The sequence below is a fragment of the Papio anubis genome, chromosome 9 (genome assembly GCF_008728515.1).
Source record: "Papio anubis isolate 15944 chromosome 9, Panubis1.0, whole genome shotgun sequence".
Taxonomy (NCBI): Eukaryota; Metazoa; Chordata; class Mammalia; order Primates; family Cercopithecidae; genus Papio; species Papio anubis.
In genome coordinates, this window is record NC_044984.1 from 84,580,101 (window position 1) to 84,591,203 (window position 11,103).

Genomic DNA, 11,103 nt, shown 5'->3' on the forward strand with positions numbered 1-11,103 from the left:
TCTTGCTCCAATTGGATTGATTTCTTTCCAGGCATTTTGGTTGGTTGAGTTTTTTCTTGTACTTGCTTTCATTATCATTCTCAGAGTACTCTTCGTTTTCTCCTTACTTGGATTCCCTATTTCCTGAATTCTAAGTCTTTCTTGATGGTGATTTTGTATTGTGTTGAATTAGACAAACTGGAGCTACATTTCCCAGAATGCTCCTCCCAATGTGGTTCAAAGTTAGCATTGACTTCATGGGACATTTTGGTGAACATTTGGAGGATGGTAGTGAAACAGGAGCCATATTTCTTAGTTTGAGAGAATTAGTGTAAGACACCAGGCACTGTGGAGTCTTTTCATATTGTTGCCGATGCTGGCTCATCTAAGTGGCATGGAACAATGCCTGGTGTCACAAATTCTCCTCCCAGGCTTCTCCTTCAACATCTCTGAGTTCTGGGCCAGTACGAATGGAGTTCCAGAGAAAAACACACCAACTTCTCCTCCAGGTCATCTAAGGCTTAGAAGCTGGAGGTGCTAAGTGACAGATGTGGGTTCTGGTTTCTCTTTGCAGGCTCGTTTGTCTTCATAGGTTCCAGCTGTCCTCATGGCTTCCAATTTATCCTCATTGGCTCCATTGTCCTCCTTCTTTTCCACATCAGCTTTCCTTCCCAGCTCCTGGTCTGGTTAGCTTATAGCAACTTCAGGCTCAACATTAGATGCCTCAGAGATTACCTCAACAGTTCCTAAAATGTTATGTGCTAATATTTACAGTGAATCCTCTATTCTATATCACGTAGAATATTTCTGAGTTTTTTTTTTATCATATCCTAAATGATATGTTCATTTTGGTAGAGTACTCTTCAAGTAGTTTACAGGGAGATGATGCAGCAGGTAAATTTTTAGAGATTTTTACATGTCCAAAAATATCTATGCCCCAATATCTTGATATTGAAGGATGGGCATACCATATTAGTTTAGAAATAGTTTTTTCCCACATAATTTGAAAACACTACACATTATTTTCTAGTTTCAAATTTTTCTTTGAGAATCTCTTGCCATTCTGACTTCTGATTGGTATTCTGATTTCTGAATGCCTGTGACATTTTTTTCATCTTTAAAAGTTTTTAGGGTGTCTTTTTATCTGAAATTTATCCCTGATATGGTATAATTGGTTGTGCTTCTTTTATTTTTCATTGTAATAGACATTTGGTGATCCTTTGCAATCTGGAAACTCAATTTTTCAATTATGCAAAGTTTATTTTATTTTATTTCAATGGTTTTTCATCGTTTCTACTGGTCTGTTCTGCACTTCTTAATGAGAAGTCACAACTCCTAAACTGATTCTGTAATTCTTTCTACCTTCTTGTTCAGCCTCCTAAGAGGTTTAAGTACTTTCTTTGTTTCTCCACTTTCTCTGAATTTTATATTTGTACAATTGTATCTTTAATGTCTAAGTGTTTTTCCTTATTCTTTAAATATGTTTCAAGCATTTGTTCTTTTCTTAAAAGATACAGTATCTTCTCTCATTTCTGGTAAGACAACACTGATTGTGTCTTTTAGTATTTCTGTTTTTCTCAATTTTTTTCTCTTTTTCTTCTGCTTTTAAAAAATATCTTTATGAGAGAGTCTTTCTCTGAAAGCACATTGTTTCTCTACTGTCCCTTCACATTTAAGAAGACATTACAATTGATTGAAATCCAAGTATATAGATAGTGCATGTTGGTGCATACATAACTATTTCATAGGAAGTTCCCTCACATCCTCAATGTCTTGAAATGCACTCAGCTTCTCAAAAGAAGCACAACTTCTGTGGTCTGTCTGTTCAATCAGAGAAAGACAGCTAGGGGGAGGGTGAGTATCTTAGTCTCCTAGGGCTGCCATAACAAAATAGCATAGACTGGGTGGCTTAAACAACAAGCATCTCTTTTCTCAGTTATGGAGGCTGGAAGTCTGAAATCCAGGTGCCAACATGCTGGAATTCTGGCAAAGACTCTTATCTTTGTAGATGGCTGTTTATCCCATGGTATAACCACATGACCTCTCACTGTGGCTGTGCAGAGAGAAAATGAGCGATCTCTCATTAAGAGATGTCTCTTCTTATGAGGACACCAGTTCCATCATGGGGCCCCACCCTCATGACCTTATTGAAAATCACCTCACAGAGGCCTCATCACAATGGGGGTTAGGATTTCAACATATAGGTTTGGGGAGTGGGGACACAATTCATTCATAACTGCGAGTGTCACAGTTTAATGTGTGATCATTTAATTCCTCTGCTTTCAATAGGGAGTCTCATTTCTCCCCTCCACTTTGTTTTGTTCAGTTTCTTCAGAGAGCAAATTACATTGTTCTCAAGTGAAGAAGGAGCAGTCACTTGAGTGTGCAGGGTAGGAGAAGGGATGTACCAGTCTGATTTCCCCTTAAATGGACTTTTACTTTCTCCCTTTTATTTTTAGCACCTTTCCTCACTTAACACTTTCGGAGTTACTGTATGCCTTTAATTTGTTTTCAGCTTCTCTATGACACAAACTAACTTTCTTCTGATTGGATTCTTCTATTTAAGCTCCATGAGGACACCGTTTTTGTCTTTTGTTCACTGTTCTCTTGCTTCTCTCTAGAACAGTGCCTGGCACATACTAGGTGCTCAGTGAGTATTTGGTGAATGAAAAATACAAGTACTTAGTTTCAGCTTTGGTCACCCTGCTGTCAATTACTATTTCAATATTCAAAATTTTATTGTAATCTTTCTTTTTCTGTTTTCTCCTCTCACATTGTTTTTGATTATGTAAAGTGGTATCCCACTTTAAAAATTATTTATATTTAAGTATATATTTATTTTCATGGAGTTTTAAAGCACAGTGAAACAAATATGTGCTTTCATATTACTATGCTTACCTAAATATCAAGCATTATTTTTCAACTATTTGAATATTTTTAAAACATTTTTCTTTTGACTCTTTAAACATCATTTCAGCAAAATTATAAGTCCTACAGATGGGGACTTTTGTTTTGAGATGTCTTTTGTTTTGAGAATCTTGTAGTTTCTGCAAGTTTTATCTATTATGCTATTATGTTTATTTTGATTTTTTAAATTCAGCAGCAGGAGGTATCTGTCCATTTTAAATGAAGTAAGTACACTAGACTTCAGGAACTCTTGGGCTTTCTCCTTTCCCTGAACTTTAAATAAATTATGACACATTTATTTTACAGCAGAATTAGATGCCAGGAAAGATCAGAAAATCTATCTTCCATTTCTCGGATAAAGGATGATTATCCCAGCAGTATTTGTGTAATGACTCACTCATTATTGATCAAGAGTCTGGAAAGTATGGGGATTTTGCATTTGGAGAATTTGGGAGTAATTTATGATAACAAGCAATAATGGGAAGATAGTGATTTTGAATGTTTGTTGCTAAATGCACCTGTCAAACCCAGATGCCAACAGGCATAAATGTGATAAAAAAAGAACATTCTCAAAGCATCTAGTGTTTCCGGAAGTAAAATAACCCAGTTGCATACTGCTGGATAGCCAAGTGATTATTTGGCTTATTTTATCTTGGCTTATCATTGATAAATAGCTTCTGTTATAAATTATAAATGTGAAAATTATAAAATATTATATATGCAAGGCTATGTTCTGTATCTGTTATTAGTGCTAGAGATTGAGGTTTTTTATCTCCTCAGATTCATTTTTCAGTTGGTTAAGCATCTCACCAGTAATATTATGCTGCTACTCACTTGTCGAAAATTAAATTTTTTAAATTGACATCTTTGGATGAGCTCCCCCTAACAAAAGAAGTTTGCTGAGCTTCTAGTACTGCCTCCCTCCTCTACAAGCAGTAGTGGTTTTATTGTTCTAAAAAGAGATAAAAATCATGTTATCTCAGTTTAAAATCTAAGTATTCTGTTGAATTCAATAAAGCATTTATTAAGTAAAGAAATAACTTGGTGTGGTAGAAAGCACTTGCTGCATTCATACCCAAGGGAGGAGAATAAAAATATTGAACGATTAGATGGTGCACAGCATACAATCTGAAAGGATAATAGCTAGAGCACCAGCATCCTGCTGCTATAATAAGCATTGCCTTTTTGTTTCTACATGGTGAGATAGTCCACTGGGCCCTAAGGGAAAAGCCATAGACATCTAGGGGACTAATGGCCACAGCAATTTGTCATCCATGTAGAAATATTTCAAGATTTTAATAATTACTGATATGGTTTGGCTGTGTCCCCACCCCAGTCTCATCTTGAAATGTAACTCCCACAATTCCCATATCTCCTAGGAGGAACCTGGTGAGAAGTGATTGGATTATGGGGCAGGTCTTTCCTGCACTGTTCTCATGATAGTGAATGAGTCTCATGAAATCTGATGGTTTTATAAAGAAAGGTTCCTCTGCACAAGCTCTCTCTTTGCCTGCCACTATTCATGTAAGATGTGACTTGCTCCTCCTTGGCTTCCACCATGATTGTGAGGCCCCCCTCCGCCATGTGGAACTGTGAGTCCGTTAAACCTCTTTCTTTTGTAAATTGCCCAGTCTCGGGTTTGTCTTTAGCAGCAGCATGGAAATAGACTAATACAACTATTATTGATGCACTGGTGCTTTCTGGCCGAATATCGGCCTAGTCACACTGAATGTGAATTTCTCTCACATGTGATCCAGTGGCAGGTCCCTAGCCTTTCTGAGCTTAGTTTCTTTATCTGTTTTAAAAGGATGCCTTGGCTGGGCTGTAGCTCCCATGTGTCCTTTTGCAATTCTTGTCCAGATTTTCTAGATGGATCTTGAAAATGTGATCCAGGGGTGGGTCCCTAGCCTTTCGGAGCTTAGTTTCTTTATCTGTCATAAAAGGATGCCTTGGCTGGGCTGTAGCTCCCATGTGTCCTTTTGTAATTCTTGTCCAGATTTTCTAGACGTATCTTGGGCAGACAGAGACTCTCTCATCCTGTGTTTCCTGGGAAAGAAGACAGCTGGAACTCTGCCACGAGGGGGTCTGGCTTGTGGAATTAAGGAACCACTTCTACAATGGTCAGTTCCAGAGTGTTGTTGCCATTGCTAGTTCAGGAAGACTCCTTTGCCAAACCTGGCAGTTGTTGATAATGTTACAAACTCCTACCTATGCTGTGATCTTATGTGAAAATGGATGCCTGACCTTTTATCCCAATTAACTCAGTCTGAATTCTTTTCAAGTCTTGCATAAGTCCATCTGAATGTAAGAAGCTAAATCCCATTTGGAGTTCTAGATATAAGGGATGAGAAACATTTTTAGCTTTTTTTGCCTCTGCAGTAGAAAAAGGCAAACTGAAGGACTTAAGTGAATTTTGAAAAACCCAGTCTACAGTGACTGTCATACACAGGTCTCTTTGACCCCAAAGGCAAAGCTTATATCTAATATATGTCATTTTAAATGTCACTTCTACCTTAAAGGTTCTGTGATTGACTGTAAGGTATCTAAATTCTAATTTGCATGATGATGTCCAACGTTTTCACAACTTTGGACATAGTAGTGTGCAAAACACTACTACTGTGATTATGCTGCTAATTTACCAACTGATAGTGCTTTGACAGATGAAAAATACAAATGCATAGGATTAAAAGGAAAGTGCCTGAAAATACATAACTAGGATTTATACCCAGGTCTCTGAATCCAAAGCATTTATTGTTCAGATTTTATGATACCAAAATACCTGAATTTACTTTTAAAAAGTTTTAGCTTATATACTATTTCAACAATAAGATGAGTTAGCATTAACTTTGGTTAGTGAGTCAACTTGATTTCAAAGAATGTTGTCTGTAATAGCTTTGATATAAATTGATAGTTCGTGTACCCTTTTAAAGATAATGAGTGTCATGGATAATTGTATGTGTTAATTTGATTGGGATAAAGGATACCCAGATAGTTGGTAAAGCAGTATTTTTTGGTGTATCTGTAGGGTGTTTCTGAAAGAGTTTAACATTTGGATTGGTAGACTGAATAAAGCAGATTGCCCTCTCCTATGTGCATGGGCCCCATCCAATCTCTTGAAGGCCTAAATAAAATTTAAAAGCTGAGTAAGGGGAAATTTATCTTCTCTCTGCTTGACTCTCTTTAAACTGGGGCATTTGATTTCTTTTGCCTTCAAACTTGAACTCAAACCGGTACTTATATTGTCAAATCTCCTGCTTCTCAGGCCTTAGAACTCAGATTGGAACTATACTGTCATCACCCCTGGGTCTCCAACTTGCTGATTGCATGTCTTGAGATTTCTCATCCACCATAATTATATAAGCCAATTCCTTATAATAAATCTCTATATATGTACACACATATATGTGTATGTAAAATATATATGCATATATAATAGGTTAGAAACTTCATTAAAATATATATATTATATACAAATCCTATTGGCTCTATTGTATATATCTCTCCTAAAAATTCTATTTATCTGGAGAACCCTTATATAATGAGTTATATAGGAACCTCTAATGACCATGTATTTAAAATAAATATTTATTAACAATTGAATTCACCTCCCTGTGTATGAAAAGACAAAAATATGTTCTAAAAAGGAATTCTAAATTACTCTTTTCTTTTATTTATGCAGGATTATATAAACTATGTATAATTGAGCCTCTTTTTACTATAGACATATGAATTGCCAATGATTTTCTGCTAAATTAATTCTATTCTTTATTGACATAATACAAGCTATAATCAATGGGAGGCATATATCAACTGAACAGCTGGGATTTTGCAGTATTAATTGCAGTTACTAATGTATTTAATTCACAGACTTACATTAAATTAATGATATAACTCTCATTTTATATTTTACATTAATGTACTATATAATAATTTTACTACTTTAAACTAAAGTACCAGAAAACTCTGTATGGTTAGGAAACGCCACAGAAAATGGGACTAGGAAATATTTTTTCTGTTATTTAGAAATATAATCTTATATATCAAGAAATAATTTGGGGTTATTTGTACACAGTCACATCCTGAAGTTACTGACATGCTCTCAAGGAAAATAATACTGAATTTGCAAATGTCTTGAAAATCTTGAGGGTGATATTAATCAGTCACAATTTTCCAATCCAGGATATACCTCAGAAGGAAAGTGAGCGTGAATGGTACAGGGGCTGTGGGGGTAAGTGGGGGACTGTGCTGTTGAAAGGAGTGATGAGTTGTCTGAGTGAATATTTTACAGGTTTTGTGGGTATGTGGAAAATAATTATAAAACCAAAATCATTGAGAGAAAAAGGAAAAGTAGTTCTTAGACATTTCACTTGTTCTGTCTCCGCCTCTTTCCCTTTTGTTAGTATTTTATATTATATTTTGCTTTTCTATCATTCCAGACAAGGCACAGGTGCTTTAAAGCAACTCTAGTGCTGGCCCCTCCTCAAATTCTTTTACAAGTAGTCCAACACACAGCATGTTCAGAGACTCTTCATTTGCAAGAGCGAGGTAAATTATAAGGTAACTTTGAAATTATTTATAATTTATCAGGTTATGTAAGAAATATGAAGAGGACTTGTAGGCATGAAATTATGGAAATGAAAAGAAAACAACTGTCCTGTGAGTTCCCACATCGTGAGGAATTTGAATAATGGGATGGAGCGCTCAGGCAAAGCTAGCTTAGTGCTCCATGAATTAAACCTCCGGTGTACTTCTAGACTATAAATTACAGGAGTGAACCTAGCAATGAAATGATAGTTGATTCCCAGGCAATTAAAAGAAAAGGAAAAGCCTAATCTTACATACATTGAAAAAGCTTTCTTCCCCTTATCAACAGCATTCATAGCAAAAATTTATTTTTGGTTAAATCTAGTGGGGCAATAGTTGTAACAATGAAAGGCATTTTCTTTGGTAAGCCTGATTGACTGGTAAATTATTTTCATACCATTTTCCAGTTTGATGATTGTGAAGGCCCAGTTTTTGTCAGATTGTGAATAATTGTTTCTTCATATGAGCTCATGAATCCATTTTCTCACACTGCTCTTTCATAAGGAATGTATAGTCTTATTCTGATCTCCGTCAAAATGTCAAATTCCTCTAGTATATCTACAACAGAGTCTTTTTCTCAAGCCTGAGAACAGTAGAGAGAATTTTTTTGTGCGTATGACTTAAAATCTGAGATCACAGTCAGGAAAGCAGATTAGCAAAGTGTTGTCATGCTTCGTAAGAAGTTGGAAAGAACTTCGAGGAAAAAATCATGCTGTAAATAATCTTTTTTTTTTTCCTCCTCTGTGGCAGGCCCATTTGAACCACTGACCCCATCAAATACATTGTCCTAACTCTTTTTTATTCTCTGTGCAATGTTAGTTTCTTTGTAATACAAAATGCGCAGAAAAAAAGAACTACCTAATACCTGTAACTATATCTTCCCTGAACCTGTGATAGATTAATTAAATATGGTTGTTTAGTGTATCTTTTTTCAACTTTTATGTAGTTACCAGACCAGATTAGAAGAGGCATGAAGTATGGTCAATGAGAACCTGTACAAAGGAGCAGGATGTTTATATTGGTCAGCATACTTACCTTACAAGGCACTAAAATGTAGAGAATCACACAGGACTCCCGGTAATAAAGAGACATAGATGGAAATCTAAGTTTCTGGCTCTCAATTCTTTTTTTCGTTTAGATGAGAGGGTTCTGAATTACAAAAATACGAATACCTTTCAACATGTGGCCAACTTTTCACATGATACTTCTAAAATTCACTTTGATTTTTATTGGTGCTTCTTTATAGAACAAAGAGCCTCATAAAGAGCCCCTGAGTTTCCTGTGTTTGTGCAGTTGGGTCAAATGTATTGCACTTTCTTGCAGGAGAAACAGCAGTAGGAAAGAATTAATTCAAATCATGCTGCTGTAGGAAATAAGACATATTTCTCATCATATCTCAGCGAAGGTGTTTGAAGACTTAGGCTGCACAAATGAGCCAATTCTCATAGTTTTTTGGTGTGTCTATAAGGAAAATTTAATCTTCACCATCACCTCATTCCTGGATCTGATTTTATACCTCACTTCCAACACATTCTAAACTGAATTCAAGACATAAAACAGGATATATGTATATGTGTCACACACTGCTGGATACTATCTAAGCAGATATAAAATTATTAAACTGTTTGATGAATAATTTTGTTTACATGTAGGATTCTTCTATAAGCAGAGACACATTATTTCCAAACTGGAAAAAAAAAGAAAAAAAAACTGACCCTGTAATTGTGGGATTGTTTTGTTTCTTTTTCTTTTTTTATTATGAGAAGAACACTTAACTTGAGATCTACCTTTTTTAAAAATTAAGTGCCCAATACAATATTGTTAAGTATAGGCATAATGCTGTATAGCAGATCTCTACAACCTATTTATCTTACTCATTGAACTTTTATGCCTGTCAAACAGCAAACCCTCATTTTATCCTTCCCACCCCCCACTCCCACTCCCTGGCAACCATTATTCTACTGTATGTTTCTATGAATGTGACTATTTTAGATACCTCATATAAGTGGAAGCATGCAAAATTTGTCTTTCTATGACCAGAGTTATTTCACTTGGCAGAATGAGTTATCACCTCACACCTGTTAAGATGGGTATTATTAACAAAACAAAATGAAAGATAACAAGTATTGGCAAGGATGTTAAGAAATTGGAATCCCTGTGCACTGTTGGTGGGAATGTAAATTGGTACAGCTAGTGTCAAAAATAGTATGAAAGTTTCTCAGAAGACTAAAAATAAAACTAACATATGATCGAGCAATCCCACTTCTGGGTGTATATCCAAAAGAATTGAAATTAGGATCTTGAAGATATATCTGCACTCCTATGTTTACTGTAGCATTATTCATAATACCCCAAGTATGGAAACAACCTAAATATCCATGAATGGATGAAGAGATAAACAAAATGTGGTACGTGCATGCAATGGAATATCATGGGGCCTTAAAAAAGGAAATTATGTTATATGCAACAACATGGATGAACCTGGAGAACATCACACTAAGTAATCTCATATCTTTGAGTTGGATTTTGAAATAAATCACTTTTCTTCAGCGTATCTCACAGTGACCATTGCCTGGATCTTATTTCTTCTTGTTTTCTCCTGGTAGGGAGGTCATCTTTTATTATCTTTTAAATATATACAAAGGTATGAGTTGTAGCTAATGTTTAATCCAGTTCCCTCTTCATGACCCCAAAACCTAATGCTTTGGAGACTAATTTTTGGATTTTTTTTTAATAAAGTAGAAAATCCAGCATATAGTCAATGTGTGAAGAAATCTGTTACTATTTAATACATGATTTTTGTGTTAAATGATTTAATTCTGTTTAAGCTATGTTATTTTTGGTTCAGAATAATAGTCTGGTCTCCTTAAAAAGTCAGTCATTCACCTGAGTTTCCTCAATTGAGTTAGATGTGATGCTGTGATGGTACGATGATACGATTCATAGTAGCAAGACAGGACTGTGAGGACCTCAAAGAAGATGTTGGCTGGGCTTGGAGGCAGAGAGGACCATTTGCAAAAGAAAATAGTATTTGATGGGTTTGTTGACTACATAAAGAAGTACTGCTATGAAATCTATTTGAAATATATCAAGAAGGTAAGTACAGTATGAAAGCAGTACAAAGAAAACAAAACTCCTTTTTAAGTAAATAGGAACTAAATAGCAATTGTAAGCCCATCTCCAAATCTAAGAGGAACAGGGTACTAGGAGATACCTCAGACAGAGATCAATGCATCAGAGAAAGGGTAGAGATACAATGAACTTCCATTAGGCAAAATCTGTAATCTTGGAAAGAAGGTAGAATTCACTAAGGATTAATTGGGACCCAGAATCAGGATCAACCCAAACTCTTTGGAGGCAGTAACTTGATGCTAGCTGCCCACTTATTGAATAAATCTTGCTTTGCATTGCCTTTAATAGAGACTAATATAGATCTGAACCTAAAACAAGAGTTACAAAGTACCAGCTGTGGGGAAAGAAGGAAATGAGGGGGTCAGAATTAGGACCCAACAATATAATGGAACTCATCATATACACATTTAACTTAGAGAAAGTGCTCATGCTCAGCTGAAAGACTGTGTGGAAAATCCTCTTTTAGCTATTGCTTTTGCTTTCATTGCCCTAATGAAAGAA

The 11,103-nt window shown here is 35.6% G+C and overlaps 1 long non-coding RNA gene across 1 annotated transcript in view; it reads left to right on the forward strand.

The window, feature by feature from the left end:
- Window positions 1-8,571, forward strand: part of LOC103875946 — a 30,397-nt gene extending 21,826 nt beyond the window's left edge. The window contains exon 2 of the long non-coding RNA XR_002515763.2: window positions 7,323-8,571. This is a non-coding gene — a long non-coding RNA (uncharacterized LOC103875946). The remainder of the gene's footprint in view (window positions 1-7,322) is intronic.
- Window positions 8,572-11,103: the final 2,532 nt, after the last annotated feature.